Source organism: Oncorhynchus masou, unplaced genomic scaffold (genome assembly GCF_036934945.1).
Source record: "Oncorhynchus masou masou isolate Uvic2021 unplaced genomic scaffold, UVic_Omas_1.1 unplaced_scaffold_2324, whole genome shotgun sequence".
In the NCBI taxonomy this organism is placed as follows: domain Eukaryota; kingdom Metazoa; phylum Chordata; class Actinopteri; order Salmoniformes; family Salmonidae; genus Oncorhynchus; species Oncorhynchus masou.
This window is the reverse complement of record NW_027008787.1, coordinates 50,607-72,613: the sequence shown is the minus strand read 5'-3', so window position 1 is coordinate 72,613 and position 22,007 is coordinate 50,607. Positions and strand designations below refer to the sequence as shown.

Genomic DNA, 22,007 nt, shown 5'->3' with positions numbered 1-22,007 from the left:
ATTGCTCAATTAATGGACAAAGGAATATCTGATTTTCAATAGGTTCTGAGAGCGATAAATGACCCACCCAGCAAAAAAAAGTCAGCCACACCCTTAGGATTCCACGTTTTAGGTTTCTGTAGTGTAGTGGTTATCACGTTCGCCTAACACGCGAAAGGTCCCCGGTTCGAGACCGGGCGGAAATACATTTTAACAAATTGCACTGTAAGCCTATTCACTTCGGGCTCGGTCCCAATTTCGAATTCATCCTTTTCCTTCGCACTTCTCAGTATTTGGTATTCAGACCTACCTTTTTGTTGTGTAACGCACTCTGCATGTGTGGCAAGCTTGGGCGCTCTGAATATATTCCTGCTACGTGTGGTCTGAGGTCCATAATGATTCAAATAGTTTATCATGCCAGGGTAAGCCGACAAGAAACACAGCTCTTATTTTAAGTGTTTTTAAAATCCCCTGTGGGGAACATGAAGGGTGGAAAATCGATTGGAACCATTTTCCTGTTTGACCGCTAGATTTTAATGGGTATTATGGCTCTTTCTGTGGTACTCAATTTGGGATATTATGTGAGGTAGACTTGTGGGCATTCCTAATATTTTCCACGACTTCCTCTTTTTGTATTGTCGTTTCCGTAGTGCAGTGGTTATCACGTTCGCCTCACATGCAAAAGTCAGTCACACCCATAGTATTCCACTGCATCTGTTTCTGTAGTGTAGTGGTTATCACATTCGCCTCATACGCGAAAGGTCCCCGGTTCGAAACCGGGCGGGAACATTTAGTAATATTCAAAATTTCCCAATGCCCAGATTCTAGCATTTGGTTTGAAACAGTTAACTTTTGTCTAAACCTTGCTGTCTCCCTCTCCGATCTGGGGATCAATGTTGCCGTTTTTTGGGGGACCTCCACCGTGCGATCTGTATGAATGTGACCAGACTGACAGCTTCTCAGAGCCAGGCAAATTCATTTATCAGGGTCATTGTAATGGATATATCCAAAGAAATGGCAATATAATCCAAGGTAAAACAAACAAATATGTAGATGGTTTTCTGTCATTTCAGCTGCTTGATGTGATTGTGTGATACATTTAGTTGGCTGGCTAGCAAAGGAAAAGAAGCTAGCCTGCATCGGTACAGTGCATTTGGAAAGTTTTCAGCCCCCTTACTTTTTTCCACATTTTGTTACGTTACAGCCTTATACTAAAATGGAGGAAATAAAATAAAATAAAATCTATCTACACACAATACCCCATAATGACAAAGCGATAACATAAAGTTTTTATTAATAAAACAAATATTTTAAAAATACCTTATTTACATACGTTTTCAGACCCTTTGCTATGAGGCTGGAAATTGAGCTCAGGTCCATCCTGTTTCTGAGAGCGATAAATTCCCCACCCAGCCAAAGTCAGCCACACCAAGCCTCTTCCAAGAGCCGGCTGCACACGATAATTCCCGGCTTCTCAAGCCTTATTGCTCAATTAATGGACAAAGGAATATCTGATTTTCAATAGGTTCTGAGAGCGATAAATGACCCACCCAGCAAAAGTCAGCCACACCCTTAGGATTCCACGTTTTAGGTTTCCGTAGTGTAGTGGTTATCACGTTCGCCTAACACGCGAAAGGTCCCCGGTTCGAGACCGGGCGGAAACACATTTTAACAAATTGGACAGTAAGCCTATTCACTTCGGGCTCGGTCCCAATTTCGGAATTCATCCTTTTCCTTCGCACTTCTCAGTATTTGGTATTCAGACCTACCTTTTTTGTTGTGTAACGCACTCTGCATATGTGGCAAGCTTGGGCGCTCTGAATATATTCCTGCTACGTGTGGTCTGAGGTCCATAATGATTCAAATAGTTTATCATGCCAGGGTAAGCCGACAAGAAACACAGCTCTTATTTTAAGTGTTTTTAAAATCCCCTGTGGGGAACATGAAGGGTGGAAAATCGATTGGAACCATTTTCCTGTTTGACCGCTAGATTTTAATGGGTATTATGGCTCTTTCTGTGGTACTCAATTTGGGATATTATGTGAGGTAGACTTGTGGGCATTCCTAATATTTTCCACGACTTCCTCTTTTTGAATTGTCGTTTCCGTAGTGCAGTGGTTATCACGTTCGCCTCACATGCAAAAGTCAGTCACACCCATAGTATTCCACTGAATCGGTTTCTGTAGTGTAGTGGTTATCACGTTCGCCTCACACGCGAAAGGTCCCCGGCTCGAAACCGGGCGGAAACATTTAGTAATATTCAAAATTTCCCAATGCCCAGATTCTAGCATTTGGTTTGAAACAGTTGACTTTTGTCTAAACCTTGCTGTCTCCCTCTCCGACCTGGGGATCAATGTTGCCGTTTTTTGGGGACCTCCACCGCAATCTGTATGAATGTGACCAGACTGACAGCTTCTCAGAGCCAGGCAAATTCATTTATCAGGGTCATTGTAATGGATATATCCAAAGAAATGGCAATATAATCCAAGGTAAAACAAACAAAAATGTAGATAGTTTTCTGTCATTTCAGCTGCTTGATGTGATTGTGTGATACATTTAGTTGGCTGGCTAGCAAAGGAAAAGAAGCTAGCCTACATCGGTACAATGCATTTGGAAAGTTTTCAGCCCCCTTACTTTTTTCCACATTTTGTTACGTTACAGCCTTATACTAAAATGGAGGAAATAAAATAAAATAAAATCTATCTACACACAATACCCCATAATGACAAAGCGATAACATAAAGTTTTTATTAATAAAACAAATATTTTAAAAATACCTTATTTACATACGTTTTCAGACCCTTTGCTATGAGGCTGGAAATTGAGCTCAGGTCCATCCTGTTTCTGAGAGCGATAAATTCCCCACCCAGCCAAAGTCAGCCACACCAAGCCTCTTCCAAGAGCCGGCTGCACACGATAATTCCCGGCTTCTCAAGCCTTATTGCTCAATTAATGGACAAAGGAATATCTGATTTTCAATAGGTTCTGAGAGCGATAAATGACCCACCCAGCAAAAGTCAGCCACACCCTTAGGATTCCACGTTTTAGGTTTCCGTAGTGTAGTGGTTATCACGTTCGCCTAACACGCGAAAGGTCCCCGGTTCGAGACCGGGCGGAAACACATTTTAACAAATTGGACAGTAAGCCTATTCACTTCGGGCTCGGTCCCAATTTCGAATTCATCCTTTTCCTTCGCACTTCTCAGTATTTGGTATTCAGACCTACCTTTTTTGTTGTGTAACGCACTCTGCATATGTGGCAAGCTTGGGCGCTCTGAATATATTCCTGCTACGTGTGGTCTGAGGTCCATAATGATTCAAATAGTTTATCATGCCAGGGTAAGCCGACAAGAAACACAGCTCTTATTTTAAGTGTTTTTAAAATCCCCTGTGGGGAACATGAAGGGTGGAAAATCGATTGGAACCATTTTCCTGTTTGACCGCTAGATTTTAATGGGTATTATGGCTCTTTCTGTGGTACTCAATTTGGGATATTATGTGAGGTAGACTTGTGGGCATTCCTAATATTTTCCACGACTTCCTCTTTTTGAATTGTCGTTTCCGTAGTGCAGTGGTTATCACGTTCGCCTCACATGCAAAAGTCAGTCACACCCATAGTATTCCACTGAATCGGTTTCTGTAGTGTAGTGGTTATCACGTTCGCCTCACACGCGAAAGGTCCCCGGCTCGAAACCGGGCGGAAACATTTAGTAATATTCAAAATTTCCCAATGCCCAGATTCTAGCATTTGGTTTGAAACAGTTGACTTTTGTCTAAACCTTGCTGTCTCCCTCTCCGACCTGGGGATCAATGTTGCCGTTTTTTGGGGACCTCCACCGTGCGATCTGTATGAATGTGACCAGACTGACAGCTTCTCAGAGCCAGGCAAATTCATTTATCAGGGTCATTGTAATGGATATATCCAAAGAAATGGCAATATAATCCAAGGTAAAACAAACAAAAATGTAGATGGTTTTCTGTCATTTCAGCTGCTTGATGTGATTGTGTGATACATTTAGTTGGCTGGCTAGCAAAGGAAAAGAAGCTAGCCTGCATCGGTACAGTGCATTTGGAAAGTTTTCAGCCCCCTTACTTTTTTCCACATTTTGTTACGTTACAGCCTTATACTAAAATGGAGGAAATAAAATAAAATAAAATCTATCTACACACAATACCCCATAATGACAAAGCGATAACATAAAGTTTTTATTAATAAAACAAATATTTTAAAAATACCTTATTTACATACGTTTTCAGACCCTTTGCTATGAGGCTGGAAATTGAGCTCAGGTCCATCCTGTTTCTGAGAGCGATAAATTCCCCACCCAGCCAAAGTCAGCCACACCAAGCCTCTTCCAAGAGCCGGCTGCACACGATAATTCCGGCTTCTCAAGCCTTATTGCTCAATTAATGGACAAAGGAATATCTGATTTTCAATAGGTTCTGAGAGCGATAAATGACCCACCCAGCAAAAGTCAGCCACACCCTTAGGATTCCACGTTTTAGGTTTCCGTAGTGTAGTGGTTATCACGTTCGCCTAACACGCGAAAGGTCCCCGGTTCGAGACCGGGCGGAAACACATTTTAACAAATTGGACAGTAAGCCTATTCACTTCGGGCTCGGTCCCAATTTCGGAATTCATCCTTTTCCTTCGCACTTCTCAGTATTTGGTATTCAGACCTACCTTTTTTGTTGTGTAACGCACTCTGCATGTGTGGCAAGCTTGGGCGCTCTGAATATATTCCTGCTACGTGTGGTCTGAGGTCCATAATGATTCAAATAGTTTATCATGCCAGGGTAAGCCGACAAGAAACACAGCTCTTATTTTAAGTGTTTTTAAAATCCCCTGTGGGGAACATGAAGGGTGGAAAATCGATTGGAACCATTTTCCTGTTTGACCGCTAGATTTTAATGGGTATTATGGCTCTTTCTGTGGTACTCAATTTGGGATATTATGTGAGGTAGACTTGTGGGCATTCCTAATATTTTCCACGACTTCCTCTTTTTGAATTGTCGTTTCCGTAGTGCAGTGGTTATCACGTTCGCCTCACATGCAAAAGTCAGTCACACCCATAGTATTCCACTGAATCGGTTTCTGTAGTGTAGTGGTTATCACGTTCGCCTCACACGCGAAAGGTCCCCGGCTCGAAACCGGGCGGAAACATTTAGTAATATTCAAAATTTCCCAATGCCCGGATTCTAGCATTTGGTTTGAAACAGTTGACTTTTGTCTAAACCTTGCTGTCTCCCTCTCCGACCTGGGGATCAATGTTGCCGTTTTTTTGGACCTCCACCGTGCAATCTGTATGAATGTGACCAGACTGACAGCTTCTCAGAGCCAGGCAAATTCATTTATCAGGGTCATTGTAATGGATATATCCAAAGAAATGGCAATATAATCCAAGGTAAAACAAACAAAAATGTAGATGGTTTTCTGTCATTTCAGCTGCTTGATGTGATTGTGTGATACATTTAGTTGGCTGGCTAGCAAAGGAAAAGAAGCTAGCCTGCATCGGTACAGTGCATTTGGAAAGTTTTCAGCCCCCTTACTTTTTTCCACATTTTGTTACGTTACAGCCTTATACTAAAATGGAGGAAATAAAATAAAATAAAATCTATCTACACACAATACCCCATAATGACAAAGCGATAACATAAAGTTTTTATTAATAAAACAAATATTTTAAAAATACCTTATTTACATACGTTTTCAGACCCTTTGCTATGAGGCTGGAAATTGAGCTCAGGTCCATCCTGTTTCTGAGAGCGATAAATTCCCCACCCAGCCAAAGTCAGCCACACCAAGCCTCTTCCAAGAGCCGGCTGCACACGATAATTCCCGGCTTCTCAAGCCTTATTGCTCAATTAATGGACAAAGGAATATCTGATTTTCAATAGGTTCTGAGAGCGATAAATGACCCACCCAGCAAAAGTCAGCCACACCCTTAGGATTCCACGTTTTAGGTTTCCGTAGTGTAGTGGTTATCACGTTCGCCTAACACGCGAAAGGTCCCCGGTTCGAGACCGGGCGGAAACACATTTTAACAAATTGGACAGTAAGCCTATTCACTTCGGGCTCGGTCCCAATTTCGGAATTCATCCTTTTCCTTCGCACTTCTCAGTATTTGGTATTCAGACCTACCTTTTTTGTTGTGTAACGCACTCTGCATGTGTGGCAAGCTTGGGCGCTCTGAATATATTCCTGCTACGTGTGGTCTGAGGTCCATAATGATTCAAATAGTTTATCATGCCAGGGTAAGCCGACAAGAAACACAGCTCTTATTTTAAGTGTTTTTAAAATCCCCTGTGGGGAACATGAAGGGTGGAAAATCGATTGGAACCATTTTCCTGTTTGACCGCTAGATTTTAATGGGTATTATGGCTCTTTCTGTGGTACTCAATTTGGGATATTATGTGAGGTAGACTTGTGGGCATTCCTAATATTTTCCACGACTTCCTCTTTTTGAATTGTCGTTTCCGTAGTGCAGTGGTTATCACGTTCGCCTCACATGCAAAAGTCAGTCACACCCATAGTATTCCACTGAATCTGTTTCTGTAGTGTAGTGGTTATCACGTTTGCCTCACACGCGAAAGGTCCCCGGCTTCGAAACCGGGCGGAAACATTTAGTAATATTCAAAATTTCCCAATGCCCGGATTCTAGCATTTGGTTTGAAACAGTTGACTTTTGTCTAAACCTTGCTGTCTCCCTCTCCGACCTGGGGATCAATGTTGCCGTTTTTTGGGACCTCCACCGTGCGATCTGTATGAATGTGACCAGACTGACAGCTTCTCAGAGCCAGGCAAATTCATTTATCAGGGTCATTGTAATGGATATATCCAAAGAAATGGCAATATAATCCAAGGTAAAACAAACAAAAATGTAGATGGTTTTCTGTCATTTCAGCTGCTTGATGTGATTGTGTGATACATTTAGTTGGCTGGCTAGCAAAGGAAAAGAAGCTAGCCTGCATCGGTACAGTGCATTTGGAAAGTTTTCAGCCCCCTTACTTTTTTCCACATTTTGTTACGTTACAGCCTTATACTAAAATGGAGGAAATAAAATAAAATAAAATCTATCTACACACAATACCCCATAATGACAAAGCGATAACATAAAGTTTTTATTAATAAAACAAATATTTTAAAAATACCTTATTTACATACGTTTTCAGACCCTTTGCTATGAGGCTGGAAATTGAGCTCAGGTCCATCCTGTTTCTGAGAGCGATAAATTCCCCACCCAGCCAAAGTCAGCCACACCAAGCCTCTTCCAAGAGCCGGCTGCACACGATAATTCCCGGCTTCTCAAGCCTTATTGCTCAATTAATGGACAAAGGAATATCTGATTTTCAATAGGTTCTGAGAGCGATAAATGACCCACCCAGCAAAAGTCAGCCACACCCTTAGGATTCCACGTTTTAGGTTTCCGTAGTGTAGTGGTTATCACGTTCGCCTAACACGCGAAAGGTCCCCGGTTCGAGACCGGGCGGAAACACATTTTAACAAATTGGACAGTAAGCCTATTCACTTCGGGCTCGGTCCCAATTTCGGAATTCATCCTTTTCCTTCGCACTTCTCAGTATTTGGTATTCAGACCTACCTTTTTTGTTGTGTAACGCACTCTGCATGTGTGGCAAGCTTGGGCGCTCTGAATATATTCCTGCTACGTGTGGTCTGAGGTCCATAATGATTCAAATAGTTTATCATGCCAGGGTAAGCCGACAAGAAACACAGCTCTTATTTTAAGTGTTTTTAAAATCCCCTGTGGGGAACATGAAGGGTGGAAAATCGATTGGAACCATTTTCCTGTTTGACCGCTAGATTTTAATGGGTATTATGGCTCTTTCTGTGGTACTCAATTTGGGATATTATGTGAGGTAGACTTGTGGGCATTCCTAATATTTTCCACGACTTCCTCTTTTTGAATTGTCGTTTCCGTAGTGCAGTGGTTATCACGTTCGCCTCACATGCAAAAGTCAGTCACACCCATAGTATTCCACTGAATCGGTTTCTGTAGTGTAGTGGTTATCACGTTCGCCTCACACGCGAAAGGTCCCCGGCTCGAAACCGGGCGGAAACATTTAGTAATATTCAAAATTTCCCAATGCCCGGATTCTAGCATTTGGTTTGAAACAGTTGACTTTTGTCTAAACCTTGCTGTCTCCCTCTCCGACCTGGGGATCAATGTTGCCGTTTTTTTGGGACCTCCACCGTGCGATCTGTATGAATGTGACCAGACTGACAGCTTCTCAGAGCCAGGCAAATTCATTTATCAGGGTCATTGTAATGGATATATCCAAAGAAATGGCAATATAATCCAAGGTAAAACAAACAAAATGTAGATAGTTTTCTGTCATTTCAGCTGCTTGATGTGATTGTGTGATACATTTAGTTGGCTGGCTAGCAAAGGAAAAGAAGCTAGCCTGCATCGGTACAATGCATTTGGAAAGTTTTCAGCCCCCTTACTTTTTTCCACATTTTGTTACGTTACAGCCTTATACTAAAATGGAGGAAATAAAATAAAATAAAATCTATCTACACACAATACCCCATAATGACAAAGCGATAACATAAAGTTTTTATTAATAAAACAAATATTTTAAAAATACCTTATTTACATACGTTTTCAGACCCTTTGCTATGAGGCTGGAAATTGAGCTCAGGTCCATCCTGTTTCTGAGAGCGATAAATTCCCCACCCAGCCAAAGTCAGCCACACCAAGCCTCTTCCAAGAGCCGGCTGCACACGATAATTCCCGGCTTCTCAAGCCTTATTGCTCAATTAATGGACAAAGGAATATCTGATTTTCAATAGGTTCTGAGAGCGATAAATGACCCACCCAGCAAAAGTCAGCCACACCCTTAGGATTCCACGTTTTTTGTTTTTTAGGTTTCCGTAGTGTAGTGGTTATCACGTTCGCCTAACACGCGAAAGGTCCCCGGTTCGAGACCGGGCGGAAACACATTTTAACAAATTGGACAGTAAGCCTATTCACTTCGGGCTCGGTCCCAATTTCGAATTCATCCTTTTCCTTCGCACTTCTCAGTATTTGGTATTCAGACCTACCTTTTTTGTTGTGTAACGCACTCTGCATGTGTGGCAAGCTTGGGCGCTCTGAATATATTCCTGCTACGTGTGGTCTGAGGTCCATAATGATTCAAATAGTTTATCATGCCAGGGTAAGCCGACAAGAAACACAGCTCTTATTTTAAGTGTTTTTAAAATCCCCTGTGGGGAACATGAAGGGTGGAAAATCGATTGGAACCATTTTCCTGTTTGACCGCTAGATTTTAATGGGTATTATGGCTCTTTCTGTGGTACTCAATTTGGGATATTATGTGAGGTAGACTTGTGGGCATTCCTAATATTTTCCACGACTTCTCTTTTTGAATTGTCGTTTCCGTAGTGCAGTGGTTATCACGTTCGCCTCACATGCAAAAGTCAGTCACACCCATAGTATTCCACTGAATCGGTTTCTGTAGTGTAGTGGTTATCACGTTCGCCTCACACGCGAAAGGTCCCCGGCTCGAAACCGGGCAGAAACATTTAGTAATATTCAAAATTTCCCAATGCCCGGATTCTAGCATTTGGTTTGAAACAGTTGACTTTTGTCTAAACCTTGCTGTCTCCCTCTCCGACCTGGGGATCAATGTTGCCGTTTTTTGGGGACCTCCACCGTGCGATCTGTATGAATGTGACCAGACTGACAGCTTCTCAGAGCCAGGCAAATTCATTTATCAGGGTCATTGTAATGGATATATCCAAAGAAATGGCAATATAATCCAAGGTAAAACAAACAAAAATGTAGATGGTTTTCTGTCATTTCAGCTGCTTGATGTGATTGTGTGATACATTTAGTTGGCTGGCTAGCAAAGGAAAAGAAGCTAGCCTGCATCGGTACAGTGCATTTGGAAAGTTTTCAGCCCCCTTACTTTTTTCCACATTTTGTTACGTTACAGCCTTATACTAAAATGGAGGAAATAAAATAAAATAAAATCTATCTACACACAATACCCCATAATGACAAAGCGATAACATAAAGTTTTTATTAATAAAACAAATATTTTAAAAATACCTTATTTACATACGTTTTCAGACCCTTTGCTATGAGGCTGGAAATTGAGCTCAGGTCCATCCTGTTTCTGAGAGCGATAAATTCCCCACCCAGCCAAAGTCAGCCACACCAAGCCTCTTCCAAGAGCCGGCTGCACACGATAATTCCCGGCTTCTCAAGCCTTATTGCTCAATTAATGGACAAAGGAATATCTGATTTTCAATAGGTTCTGAGAGCGATAAATGACCCACCCAGCAAAAGTCAGCCACACCCTTAGGATTCCACGTTTTAGGTTTCCGTAGTGTAGTGGTTATCACGTTCGCCTAACACGCGAAAGGTCCCCGGTTCGAGACCGGGCGGAAACACATTTTAACAAATTGGACAGTAAGCCTATTCACTTCGGGCTCGGTCCCAATTTCGGAATTCATCCTTTTCCTTCGCACTTCTCAGTATTTGGTATTCAGACCTACCTTTTTTGTTGTGTAACGCACTCTGCATATGTGGCAAGCTTGGGCGCTCTGAATATATTCCTGCTACGTGTGGTCTGAGGTCCATAATGATTCAAATAGTTTATCATGCCAGGGTAAGCCGACAAGAAACACAGCTCTTATTTTAAGTGTTTTTAAAATCCCCTGTGGGGAACATGAAGGGTGGAAAATCGATTGGAACCATTTTCCTGTTTGACCGCTAGATTTTAATGGGTATTATGGCTCTTTCTGTGGTACTCAATTTGGGATATTATGTGAGGTAGACTTGTGGGCATTCCTAATATTTTCCACGACTTCCTCTTTTTGAATTGTCGTTTCCGTAGTGCAGTGGTTATCACGTTCGCCTCACATGCAAAAGTCAGTCACACCCATAGTATTCCACTGAATCTGTTTCTGTAGTGTAGTGGTTATCACGTTCGCCTCACACGCGAAAGGTCCCCGGTCGAAACCGGGCAGAAACATTTAGTAATATTCAAAATTTCCCAATGCCCAGATTCTAGCATTTGGTTTGAAACAGTTGACTTTTGTCTAAACCTTGCTGTCTCCCTCTCCGACCTGGGGATCAATGTTGCCGTTTTTTGGGGACCTCCACCGTGCGATCTGTATGAATGTGACCAGACTGACAGCTTCTCAGAGCCAGGCAAATTCATTTATCAGGGTCATTGTAATGGATATATCCAAAGAAATGGCAATATAATCCAAGGTAAAACAAACAAAAATGTAGATGGTTTTCTGTCATTTCAGCTGCTTGATGTGATTGTGTGATACATTTAGTTGGCTGGCTAGCAAAGGAAAAGAAGCTAGCCTGCATCGGTACAGTGCATTTGGAAAGTTTTCAGCCCCTTACTTTTTTCCACATTTTGTTACGTTACAGCCTTATACTAAAATGGAGGAAATAAAATAAAATAAAATCTATCTACACACAATACCCCATAATGACAAAGCGATAACATAAAGTTTTTATTAATAAAACAAATATTTTAAAAATACCTTATTTACATACGTTTTCAGACCCTTTGCTATGAGGCTGGAAATTGAGCCCAGGTCCATCCTGTTTCTGAGAGCGATAAATTCCCCACCCAGCCAAAGTCAGCCACACCAAGCCTCTTCCAAGAGCCGGCTGCACACGATAATTCCCGGCTTCTCAAGCCTTATTGCTCAATTAATGGACAAAGGAATATCTGATTTTCAATAGGTTCTGAGAGCGATAAATGACCCACCCAGCAAAAGTCAGCCACACCCTTAGGATTCCAAGTTTTAGGTTTCCGTAGTGTAGTGGTTATCACGTTCGCCTAACACGCGAAAGGTCCCCGGTTCGAGACCGGGCGGAAACACATTTTAACAAATTGGACAGTAAGCCTATTCACTTCGGGCTCGGTCCCAATTTCGGAATTCATCCTTTTCCTTCGCACTTCTCAGTATTTGGTATTCAGACCTACCTTTTTTGTTGTGTAACGCACTCTGCATGTGTGGCAAGCTTGGGCGCTCTGAATATATTCCTGCTACGTGTGGTCTGAGGTCCATAATGATTCAAATAGTTTATCATGCCAGGGTAAGCCGACAAGAAACACAGCTCTTATTTTAAGTGTTTTTAAAATCCCCTGTGGGGAACATGAAGGGTGGAAAATCGATTGGAACCATTTTCCTGTTTGACCGCTAGATTTTAATGGGTATTATGGCTCTTTCTGTGGTACTCAATTTGGGATATTATGTGAGGTAGACTTGTGGGCATTCCTAATATTTTCCACGACTTCCTCTTTTTGTATTGTCGTTTCCGTAGTGCAGTGGTTATCACGTTCGCCTCACATGCAAAAGTCAGTCACACCCATAGTATTCCACTGAATCTGTTTCTGTAGTGTAGTGGTTATCACGTTCGCCTCACACGCGAAAGGTCCCCGGCTCGAAACCGGGCGGAAACATTTAGTAATATTCAAAATTTCCCAATGCCCAGATTCTAGCATTTGGTTTGAAACAATTGACTTTTGTCTAAACCTTGCTGTCTCCCTCTCCGACCTGGGGATCAATGTTGCCGTTTTTTGGGGACCTCCACCGTGCGATCTGTATGAATGTGACCAGACTGACAGCTTCTCAGAGCCAGGCAAATTCATTTATCAGGGTCATTGTAATGGATATATCCAAAGAAATGGCAATATAATCCAAGGTAAAACAAACAAAAATGTAGATGGTTTTCTGTCATTTCAGCTGCTTGATGTGATTGTGTGATACATTTAGTTGGCTGGCTAGCAAAGGAAAAGAAGCTAGCCTGCATCGGTACAGTGCATTTGGAAAGTTTTCAGCCCCCTTACTTTTTTCCACATTTTGTTACGTTACAGCCTTATACTAAAATGGAGGAAATAAAATAAAATAAAATCTATCTACACACAATACCCCATAATGACAAAGCGATAACATAAAGTTTTTATTAATAAAACAAATATTTTAAAAATACCTTATTTACATACGTTTTCAGACCCTTTGCTATGAGGCTGGAAATTGAGCTCAGGTCCATCCTGTTTCTGAGAGCGATAAATTCCCCACCCAGCCAAAGTCAGCCACACCAAGCCTCTTCCAAGAGCCGGCTGCACACGATAATTCCCGGCTTCTCAAGCCTTATTGCTCAATTAATGGACAAAGGAATATCTGATTTTCAATAGGTTCTGAGAGCGATAAATGACCCACCCAGCAAAAGTCAGCCACACCCTTAGGATTCCACGTTTTAGGTTTCCGTAGTGTAGTGGTTATCACGTTCGCCTAACACGCGAAAGGTCCCCGGTTCGAGACCGGGCGGAAACACATTTTAACAAATTGGACAGTAAGCCTATTCACTTCGGGCTCGGTCCCAATTTCGGAATTCATCCTTTTCCTTCGCACTTCTCAGTATTTGGTATTCAGACCTACCTTTTTTGTTGTGTAACGCACTCTGCATGTGTGGCAAGCTTGGGCGCTCTGAATATATTCCTGCTACGTGTGGTCTGAGGTCCATAATGATTCAAATAGTTTATCATGCCAGGGTAAGCCGACAAGAAACACAGCTCTTATTTTAAGTGTTTTTAAAATCCCCTGTGGGGAACATGAAGGGTGGAAAATCGATTGGAACCATTTTCCTGTTTGACCGCTAGATTTTAATGGGTATTATGGCTCTTTCTGTGGTACTCAATTTGGGATATTATGTGAGGTAGACTTGTGGGCATTCCTAATATTTTCCACGACTTCCTCTATTTGTATTGTCGTTTCCGTAGTGCAGTGGTTATCACGTTCGCCTCACATGCAAAAGTCAGTCACACCCATAGTATTCCACTGAATCTGTTTCTGTAGTGTAGTGGTTATCACGTTCGCCTCACACGCGAAAGGTCCCCGGTTCGAAACCGGGCAGAAACATTTAGTAATATTCAAAATTTCCCAATGCCCAGATTCTAGCATTTGGTTTGAAACAGTTAACTTTTGTCTAAACCTTGCTGTCTCCCTCTCCGATCTGGGGATCAATGTTGCCGTTTTTTGGGGGGACCTCCACCGTGCGATCTGTATGAATGTGACCAGACTGACAGCTTCTCAGAGCCAGGCAAATTCATTTATCAGGGTCATTGTAATGGATATATCCAAAGAAATGGCAATATAATCCAAGGTAAAACAAACAAAAATGTAGATAGTTTTCTGTCATTTCAGCTGCTTGATGTGATTGTGTGATACATTTAGTTGGCTGGCTAGCAAAGGAAAAGAAGCTAGCCTGCATCGGTACAGTGCATTTGGAAAGTTTTCAGCCCCCTTACTTTTTTCCACATTTTGTTACGTTACAGCCTTATACTAAAATGGAGGAAATAAAATAAAATAAAATCTATCTACACACAATACCCCATAATGACAAAGCGATAACATAAAGTTTTTATTAATAAAACAAATATTTTAAAAATACCTTATTTACATACGTTTTCAGACCCTTTGCTATGAGGCTGGAAATTGAGCTCAGGTCCATCCTGTTTCTGAGAGCGATAAATTCCCCACCCAGCCAAAGTCAGCCACACCAAGCCTCTTCCAAGAGCCGGCTGCACACGATAATTCCCGGCTTCTCAAGCCTTATTGCTCAATTAATGGACAAAGGAATATCTGATTTTCAATAGGTTCTGAGAGCGATAAATGACCCACCCAGCAAAAGTCAGCCACACCCTTAGGATTCCACGTTTTAGGTTTCCGTAGTGTAGTGGTTATCACGTTCGCCTAACACGCGAAAGGTCCCCGGTTCGAGACCGGGCGGAAACACATTTTAACAAATTGGACAGTAAGCCTATTCACTTCGGGCTCGGTCCCAATTTCGGAATTCATCCTTTTCCTTCGCACTTCTCAGTATTTGGTATTCAGACCTACCTTTTTTGTGTAACGCACTCTGCATGTGTGGCAAGCTTGGGCGCTCTGAATATATTCCTGCTACGTGTGGTCTGAGGTCCATAATGATTCAAATAGTTTATCATGCCAGGGTAAGCCGACAAGAAACACAGCTCTTATTTTAAGTGTTTTTAAAATCCCCTGTGGGGAACATGAAGGGTGGAAAATCGATTGGAACCATTTTCCTGTTTGACCGCTAGATTTTAATGGGTATTATGGCTCTTTCTGTGGTACTCAATTTGGGATATTATGTGAGGTAGACTTGTGGGCATTCCTAATATTTTCCACGACTTCCTCTTTTTGAATTGTCGTTTCCGTAGTGCAGTGGTTATCACGTTCGCCTCACATGCAAAAGTCAGTCACACCCATAGTATTCCACTGAACCGGTTTCTGTAGTGTAGTGGTTATCACGTTCGCCTAACACGCGAAAGGTCCCCGGTTCGAGACCGGGCGGAAACACATTTTAACAAATTGCACAGTAAGCCTATTCACTTCGGGCTCGGTCCCAATTTCGGAATTCATCCTTTTCCTTCGCACTTCTCAGTATTTGGTATTCAGACCTACCTTTTTTGTTGTGTAACGCACTCTGCATGTGTGGCAAGCTTGGGCGCTCTGAATATATTCCTGCTACGTGTGGTCTGAGGTCCATAATGATTCAAATAGTTTATCATGCCAGGGTAAGCCGACAAGAAACACAGCTCTTATTTTAAGTGTTTTTAAAATCCCCTGTGGGGAACATGAAGGGTGGAAAATCGATTGGAACCATTTTCCTGTTTGACCGCTAGATTTTAATGGGTATTATGGCTCTTTCTGTGGTACTCAATTTGGGATATTATGTGAGGTAGACTTGTGGGCATTCCTAATATTTTCCACGACTTCCTCTTTTTGAATTGTCGTTTCCGTAGTGCAGTGGTTATCACGTTCGCCTCACATGCAAAAGTCAGTCACACCAATAATATTTCACTGAATAGGTTTCTGTAGTGTAGTGGTTATCACGTTCGCCTCACACGCGAAAGGTCCCCGGTTCGAAACCGGGCAGAAACATTTAGTAATATTCAAAATTTCCCAATCCCCGGATTCTAGCATTTGGTTTGAAACAATTGACTTTTGTCTAAACCTTGCTGTCTCCCTCTCCGACCTGGGGATCAATGTTGCCGTTTTTTTGGGGACCTCCACCGTGCGATCTGTATGAATGTGACCAGACTGACAGCTTCTCAGAGCCAGGCAAATTCATTTATCAGGGTCATTGTAATGGATATATCCAAAGAAATGGCAATATAATCCAAGGTAAAACAAACAAATATGTAGATGGTTTTCTGTCATTTCAGCTGCTTGATGTGATTGTGTGATACATTTAGTTGGCTGGCTAGCAAAGGAAAAGAAGCTAGCCTGCATCGGTACAGTGCATTTGGAAAGTTTTCAGCCCCCTTACTTTTTTCCACATTTTGTTACGTTACAGCCTTATACTAAAATGGAGGAAATAAAAAAATAAATAAAATCTATCTACACACAATACCCCATAATGACAAAGCGATAACATAAAGTTTTTATTAATAAAACAAATATTTTAAAAATACCTTATTTACATACGTTTTCAGACCCTTTGCTATGAGGCTGGAAATTGAGCCCAGGTCCATCCTGTTTCTGAGAGCGATAAATTCCCCACCCAGCCAAAGTCAGCCACACCAAGCCTCTTCCAAGAGCCGGCTGCACACGATAATTCCCGGCTTCTCAAGCCTTATTGCTCAATTAATGGACAAAGGAATATCTGATTTTCAATAGGTTCTGAGAGCGATAAATGCCCCACCCAGCAAAAGTCAGCCACACCCTTAGGATTCCATGTTTTAGGTTTCCGTAGTGTAGTGGTTATCACGTTCGCCTAAACACGCGAAAGGTCCCCGGTTCGAGACCGGCGGGAAACACAATTTAACAAATTGGACAGTAAGCCTATTCACTTCGGGCTCGGTCCCAATTTCGGAATTCATCCTTTTCCTTCGCACTTCTCAGTATTTGGTATTCAGACCTACCTTTTTTGTTGTGTAACGCACTCTGCATGTGTGGCAAGCTTGGGCGCTCTGAATATATTCCTGCTACGTGTGGTCTGAGGTCCATAATGATTCAAATAGTTTATCATGCCAGGGTAAGCCGACAAGAAACACAGCTCTTATTTTAAGTGTTTTTAAAATCCCCTGTGGGGAACATGAAGGGTGGAAAATCGATTGGAACCATTTTCCTGTTTGACCGCTAGATTTTAATGGGTATTATGGCTCTTTCTGTGGTACTCAATTTGGGATATTATGTGAGGTAGACTTGTGGGCATTCCTAATATTTTCCACGACTTCCTCTTTTTGTATTGTCGTTTCCGTAGTGCAGTGGTTATCACGTTCGCCTCACATGCAAAAGTCAGTCACACCCATAGTATTCCACTGCATCTGTTTCTGTAGTGTAGTGGTTATCACGTTCGCCTCACACGCGAAAGGTCCCCGGTTCGAAACCGGGCAGAAACATTTAGTAATATTCAAAATTTCCCAATGCCCGGATTCTAGCATTTGGTTTGAAACAATTGACTTTTGTCTAAACCTTGCTGTCTCCCTCTCCGACCTGGGGATCAATGTTGCCGTTTTTTGGGGACCTCCACCGTGCGATCTGTATGAATGTGACCAGACTGACAGCTTCTCAGAGCCAGGCAAATTCATTTATCAGGGTCATTGTAATGGATATATCCAAAGAAATGGCAATATAATCCAAGGTAAAACAAACAAAAATGTAGATGGTTTTCTGTCATTTCAGCTGCTTGATGTGATTGTGTGATACATTTAGTTGGCTGGCTAGCAAAGGAAAAGAAGCTAGCCTGCATCGGTACAGTGCATTTGGAAAGTTTTCAGCCCCCTTACTTTTTTCCACATTTTGTTACGTTACAGCCTTATACTAAAATGGAGGAAATAAAATAAAATAAAATCTATCTACACACAATACCCCATAATGACAAAGCGATAACATAAAGTTTTTATTAATAAAACAAATATTTTAAAAATACCTTATTTACATACGTTTTCAGACCCTTTGCTATGAGGCTGGAAATTGAGCTCAGGTCCATCCTGTTTCTGAGAGCGATAAATTCCCCACCCAGCCAAAGTCAGCCACACCAAGCCTCTTCCAAGAGCCGGCTGCACACGATAATTCCCGGCTTCTCAAGCCTTATTGCTCAATTAATGGACAAAGGAATATCTGATTTTCAATAGGTTCTGAGAGCGATAAATGACCCACCCAGCAAAAGTCAGCCACACCCTTAGGATTCCACGTTTTAGGTTTCCGTAGTGTAGTGGTTATCACGTTCGCCTAACACGCGAAAGGTCCCCGGTTCGAGACCGGGCGGAAACACATTTTAACAAATTGGACAGTAAGCCTATTCACTTCGGGCTCGGTCCCAATTTCGGAATTCATCCTTTTCCTTCGCACTTCTCAGTATTTGGTATTCAGACCTACCTTTTTTGTTGTGTAACGCACTCTGCATATGTGGCAAGCTTGGGCGCTCTGAATATATTCCTGCTACGTGTGGTCTGAGGTCCATAATGATTCAAATAGTTTATCATGCCAGGGTAAGCCGACAAGAAACACAGCTCTTATTTTAAGTGTTTTTAAAATCCCCTGTGGGGAACATGAAGGGTGGAAAATCGATTGGAACCATTTTCCTGTTTGACCGCTAGATTTTAATGGGTATTATGGCTCTTTCTGTGGTACTCAATTTGGGATATTATGTGAGGTAGACTTGTGGGCATTCCTAATATTTTCCACGACTTCCTCTTTTTGAATTGTCGTTTCCGTAGTGCAGTGGTTATCACGTTCGCCTCACATGCAAAAGTCAGTCACACCCATAGTATTCCACTGAATCGGTTTCTGTAGTGTAGTGGTTATCACGTTCGCCTCACACGCGAAAGGTCCCCGGCTCGAAACCGGGCGGAAACATTTAGTAATATTCAAAATTTCCCAATGCCCAGATTCTAGCATTTGGTTTGAAACAGTTGACTTTTGTCTAAACCTTGCTGTCTCCCTCTCCGACCTGGGGATCAATGTTGCCGTTTTTTTGGGGACCTCCACCGTGCGATCTGTATGAATGTGACCAGACTGACAGCTTCTCAGAGCCAGGCAAATTCATTTATCAGGGTCATTGTAATGGATATATCCAAAGAAATGGCAATATAATCCAAGGTAAAACAAACAAAAATGTAGATAGTTTTCTGTCATTTCAGCTGCTTGATGTGATTGTGTGATACATTTAGTTGGCTGGCTAGCAAAGGAAAAGAAGCTAGCCTGCATCGGTACAGTGCATTTGGAAAGTTTTCAGCCCCCTTACTTTTTTCCACATTTTGTTACGTTACAGCCTTATACTAAAATGGAGGAAATAAAATAAAATAAAATCTATCTACACACAATACCCCATAATGACAAAGCGATAACATAAAGTTTTTATTAATAAAACAAATATTTTAAAAATACCTTATTTACATACGTTTTCAGACCCTTTGCTATGAGGCTGGAAATTGAGCTCAGGTCCATCCTGTTTCTGAGAGCGATAAATTCCCCACCCAGCCAAAGTCAGCCACACCAAGCCTCTTCCAAGAGCCGGCTGCACACGATAATTCCCGGCTTCTCAAGCCTTATTGCTCAATTAATGGACAAAGGAATATCTGATTTTCAATAGGTTCTGAGAGCGATAAATGACCCACCCAGCAAAAGTCAGCCACACCCTTAGGATTCCACGTTTTAGGTTTCCGTAGTGTAGTGGTTATCACGTTCGCCTAACACGCGAAAGGTCCCCGGTTCGAGACCGGGCGGAAACACATTTTAACAAATTGGACAGTAAGCCTATTCACTTCGGGCTCGGTCCCAATTTCGGAATTCATCCTTTTCCTTCGCACTTCTCAGTATTTGGTATTCAGACCTACCTTTTTTGTTGTGTAACGCACTCTGCATATGTGGCAAGCTTGGGCGCTCTGAATATATTCCTGCTACGTGTGGTCTGAGGTCCATAATGATTCAAATAGTTTATCATGCCAGGGTAAGCCGACAAGAAACACAGCTCTTATTTTAAGTGTTTTTAAAATCCCCTGTGGGGAACATGAAGGGTGGAAAATCGATTGGAACCATTTTCCTGTTTGACCGCTAGATTTTAATGGGTATTATGGCTCTTTCTGTGGTACTCAATTTGGGATATTATGTGAGGTAGACTTGTGGGCATTCCTAATATTTTCCACGACTTCCTCTTTTTGAATTGTCGTTTCCGTAGTGCAGTGGTTATCACGTTCGCCTCACATGCAAAAGTCAGTCACACCCATAGTATTCCACTGAATCGGTTTCTGTAGTGTAGTGGTTATCACGTTCGCCTCACACGCGAAAGGTCCCCGGCTCGAAACCGGGCGGAAACATTTAGTAATATTCAAAATTTCCCAATGCCCAGGATTCTAGCATTTGGTTTGAAACAGTTGACTTTTGTCTAAACCTTGCTGTCTCCCTCTCCGACCTGGGGATCAATGTTGCCGTTTTTTGGGGACCTCCACCGTGCGATCTGTATGAATGTGACCAGACTGACAGCTTCTCAGAGCCAGGCAAATTCATTTATCAGGGTCATTGTAATGGATATATCCAAAGAAATGGCAATATAATCCAAGGTAAAACAAACAAAAATGTAGATAGTTTTCTGTCATTTCAGCTGCTTGATGTGATTGTGTGATACATTTAGTTGGCTGGCTAGCAAAGGAAAAGAAGCTAGCCTACATCGGTACAATGCATTTGGAAAGTTTTCAGCCCCCTTACTTTTTTCCACATTTTGTTACGTTACAGCCTTATACTAAAATGGAGGAAATAAAATAAAATAAAATCTATCTACACACAATACCCCATAATGACAAAGCGATAACATAAAGTTTTTATTAATAAAACAAATATTTTAAAAATACCTTATTTACATACGTTTTCAGACCCTTTGCTATGAGGCTGGAAATTGAGCTCAGGTCCATCCTGTTTCTGAGAGCGATAAATTCCCCACCCAGCCAAAGTCAGCCACACCAAGCCTCTTCCAAGAGCCGGCTGCACACGATAATTCCCGGCTTCTCAAGCCTTATTGCTCAATTAATGGACAAAGGAATATCTGATTTTCAATAGGTTCTGAGAGCGATAAATGACCCACCCAGCAAAAGTCAGCCACACCCTTAGGATTCCACGTTTTAGGTTTCCGTAGTGTAGTGGTTATCACGTTCGCCTAACACGCGAAAGGTCCCCGGTTCGAGACCGGGCGGAAACACATTTTAACAAATTGGACAGTAAGCCTATTCACTTCGGGCTCGGTCCCAATTTCGAATTCATCCTTTTCCTTCGCACTTCTCAGTATTTGGTATTCAGACCTACCTTTTTTGTTGTGTAACGCACTCTGCATGTGTGGCAAGCTTGGGCGCTCTGAATATATTCCTGCTACGTGTGGTCTGAGGTCCATAATGATTCAAATAGTTTATCATGCCAGGGTAAGCCGACAAGAAACACAGCTCTTATTTTAAGTGTTTTTAAAATCCCCTGTGGGGAACATGAAGGGTGGAAAATCGATTGGAACCATTTTCCTGTTTGACCGCTAGATTTTAATGGGTATTATGGCTCTTTCTGTGGTACTCAATTTGGGATATTATGTGAGGTAGACTTGTGGGCATTCCTAATATTTTCCACGACTTCCTCTTTTTGAATTGTCGTTTCCGTAGTGCAGTGGTTATCACGTTCGCCTCACATGCAAAAGTCAGTCACACCCATAGTATTCCACTGAATCGGTTTCTGTAGTGTAGTGGTTATCACGTTCGCCTCACACGCGAAAGGTCCCCGGTTCGAAACCGGGCGGAAACATTTAGTAATATTCAAAATTTCCCAATGCCCGGATTCTAGCATTTGGTTTGAAACAGTTGACTTTTGTCTAAACCTTGCTGTCTCCCTCTCCGACCTGGGGATCAATGTTGCCGTTTTTGGGGACCTCCACCGTGCGATCTGTATGAATGTGACCAGACTGACAGCTTCTCAGAGCCAGGCAAATTCATTTATCAGGGTCATTGTAATGGATATATCCAAAGAAA

General features: G+C 42.1%; 29 non-coding genes across 29 annotated transcripts; all 29 read left to right on the top strand.

Annotated features, from left to right (window-relative positions):
• Positions 1–112: 112 nt before the first annotated feature.
• trnav-aac (transfer RNA valine (anticodon AAC)) lies at positions 113–185 on the top strand. Its single transcript has one exon. It is a non-coding gene; the product is annotated as a tRNA-Val (tRNA).
• Positions 186–1,570: 1,385 nt separating this feature from the next.
• trnav-aac (transfer RNA valine (anticodon AAC)) lies at positions 1,571–1,643 on the top strand. The gene has a single exon. It is a non-coding gene; the product is annotated as a tRNA-Val (tRNA).
• Positions 1,644–2,155: 512 nt separating this feature from the next.
• trnav-cac (transfer RNA valine (anticodon CAC)) lies at positions 2,156–2,228 on the top strand. Its single transcript has one exon. It is a non-coding gene; the product is annotated as a tRNA-Val (tRNA).
• Positions 2,229–3,027: 799 nt separating this feature from the next.
• On the top strand, positions 3,028–3,100 carry trnav-aac (transfer RNA valine (anticodon AAC)). Its single transcript has one exon. It is a non-coding gene; the product is annotated as a tRNA-Val (tRNA).
• Positions 3,101–3,611: 511 nt separating this feature from the next.
• trnav-cac (transfer RNA valine (anticodon CAC)) lies at positions 3,612–3,684 on the top strand. Its single transcript has one exon. It is a non-coding gene; the product is annotated as a tRNA-Val (tRNA).
• An 800-nt stretch (positions 3,685–4,484) lies between these two features.
• On the top strand, positions 4,485–4,557 carry trnav-aac (transfer RNA valine (anticodon AAC)). The gene has a single exon. It is a non-coding gene; the product is annotated as a tRNA-Val (tRNA).
• Positions 4,558–5,069: 512 nt separating this feature from the next.
• trnav-cac (transfer RNA valine (anticodon CAC)) lies at positions 5,070–5,142 on the top strand. Its single transcript has one exon. It is a non-coding gene; the product is annotated as a tRNA-Val (tRNA).
• An 800-nt stretch (positions 5,143–5,942) lies between these two features.
• Positions 5,943–6,015, top strand: trnav-aac (transfer RNA valine (anticodon AAC)). Its single transcript has one exon. It is a non-coding gene; the product is annotated as a tRNA-Val (tRNA).
• Positions 6,016–6,527: 512 nt separating this feature from the next.
• On the top strand, positions 6,528–6,601 carry trnav-cac (transfer RNA valine (anticodon CAC)). The gene has a single exon. It is a non-coding gene; the product is annotated as a tRNA-Val (tRNA).
• An 800-nt stretch (positions 6,602–7,401) lies between these two features.
• On the top strand, positions 7,402–7,474 carry trnav-aac (transfer RNA valine (anticodon AAC)). The gene has a single exon. It is a non-coding gene; the product is annotated as a tRNA-Val (tRNA).
• Positions 7,475–7,986: 512 nt separating this feature from the next.
• Positions 7,987–8,059, top strand: trnav-cac (transfer RNA valine (anticodon CAC)). Its single transcript has one exon. It is a non-coding gene; the product is annotated as a tRNA-Val (tRNA).
• Positions 8,060–8,868: 809 nt separating this feature from the next.
• On the top strand, positions 8,869–8,941 carry trnav-aac (transfer RNA valine (anticodon AAC)). Its single transcript has one exon. It is a non-coding gene; the product is annotated as a tRNA-Val (tRNA).
• Positions 8,942–9,451: 510 nt separating this feature from the next.
• On the top strand, positions 9,452–9,524 carry trnav-cac (transfer RNA valine (anticodon CAC)). The gene has a single exon. It is a non-coding gene; the product is annotated as a tRNA-Val (tRNA).
• Positions 9,525–10,325: 801 nt separating this feature from the next.
• Positions 10,326–10,398, top strand: trnav-aac (transfer RNA valine (anticodon AAC)). The gene has a single exon. It is a non-coding gene; the product is annotated as a tRNA-Val (tRNA).
• A 512-nt stretch (positions 10,399–10,910) lies between these two features.
• trnav-cac (transfer RNA valine (anticodon CAC)) lies at positions 10,911–10,982 on the top strand. The gene has a single exon. It is a non-coding gene; the product is annotated as a tRNA-Val (tRNA).
• Positions 10,983–11,782: 800 nt separating this feature from the next.
• Positions 11,783–11,855, top strand: trnav-aac (transfer RNA valine (anticodon AAC)). The gene has a single exon. It is a non-coding gene; the product is annotated as a tRNA-Val (tRNA).
• Positions 11,856–12,367: 512 nt separating this feature from the next.
• On the top strand, positions 12,368–12,440 carry trnav-cac (transfer RNA valine (anticodon CAC)). The gene has a single exon. It is a non-coding gene; the product is annotated as a tRNA-Val (tRNA).
• Positions 12,441–13,241: 801 nt separating this feature from the next.
• On the top strand, positions 13,242–13,314 carry trnav-aac (transfer RNA valine (anticodon AAC)). The gene has a single exon. It is a non-coding gene; the product is annotated as a tRNA-Val (tRNA).
• Positions 13,315–13,826: 512 nt separating this feature from the next.
• trnav-cac (transfer RNA valine (anticodon CAC)) lies at positions 13,827–13,899 on the top strand. The gene has a single exon. It is a non-coding gene; the product is annotated as a tRNA-Val (tRNA).
• Positions 13,900–14,702: 803 nt separating this feature from the next.
• Positions 14,703–14,775, top strand: trnav-aac (transfer RNA valine (anticodon AAC)). Its single transcript has one exon. It is a non-coding gene; the product is annotated as a tRNA-Val (tRNA).
• Positions 14,776–15,284: 509 nt separating this feature from the next.
• Positions 15,285–15,357, top strand: trnav-aac (transfer RNA valine (anticodon AAC)). Its single transcript has one exon. It is a non-coding gene; the product is annotated as a tRNA-Val (tRNA).
• Positions 15,358–15,869: 512 nt separating this feature from the next.
• On the top strand, positions 15,870–15,942 carry trnav-cac (transfer RNA valine (anticodon CAC)). The gene has a single exon. It is a non-coding gene; the product is annotated as a tRNA-Val (tRNA).
• Positions 15,943–17,332: 1,390 nt separating this feature from the next.
• Positions 17,333–17,405, top strand: trnav-cac (transfer RNA valine (anticodon CAC)). Its single transcript has one exon. It is a non-coding gene; the product is annotated as a tRNA-Val (tRNA).
• An 801-nt stretch (positions 17,406–18,206) lies between these two features.
• Positions 18,207–18,279, top strand: trnav-aac (transfer RNA valine (anticodon AAC)). Its single transcript has one exon. It is a non-coding gene; the product is annotated as a tRNA-Val (tRNA).
• Positions 18,280–18,791: 512 nt separating this feature from the next.
• trnav-cac (transfer RNA valine (anticodon CAC)) lies at positions 18,792–18,864 on the top strand. Its single transcript has one exon. It is a non-coding gene; the product is annotated as a tRNA-Val (tRNA).
• An 802-nt stretch (positions 18,865–19,666) lies between these two features.
• Positions 19,667–19,739, top strand: trnav-aac (transfer RNA valine (anticodon AAC)). The gene has a single exon. It is a non-coding gene; the product is annotated as a tRNA-Val (tRNA).
• A 512-nt stretch (positions 19,740–20,251) lies between these two features.
• On the top strand, positions 20,252–20,324 carry trnav-cac (transfer RNA valine (anticodon CAC)). The gene has a single exon. It is a non-coding gene; the product is annotated as a tRNA-Val (tRNA).
• Positions 20,325–21,126: 802 nt separating this feature from the next.
• On the top strand, positions 21,127–21,199 carry trnav-aac (transfer RNA valine (anticodon AAC)). The gene has a single exon. It is a non-coding gene; the product is annotated as a tRNA-Val (tRNA).
• A 511-nt stretch (positions 21,200–21,710) lies between these two features.
• On the top strand, positions 21,711–21,783 carry trnav-cac (transfer RNA valine (anticodon CAC)). The gene has a single exon. It is a non-coding gene; the product is annotated as a tRNA-Val (tRNA).
• Positions 21,784–22,007: the final 224 nt, after the last annotated feature.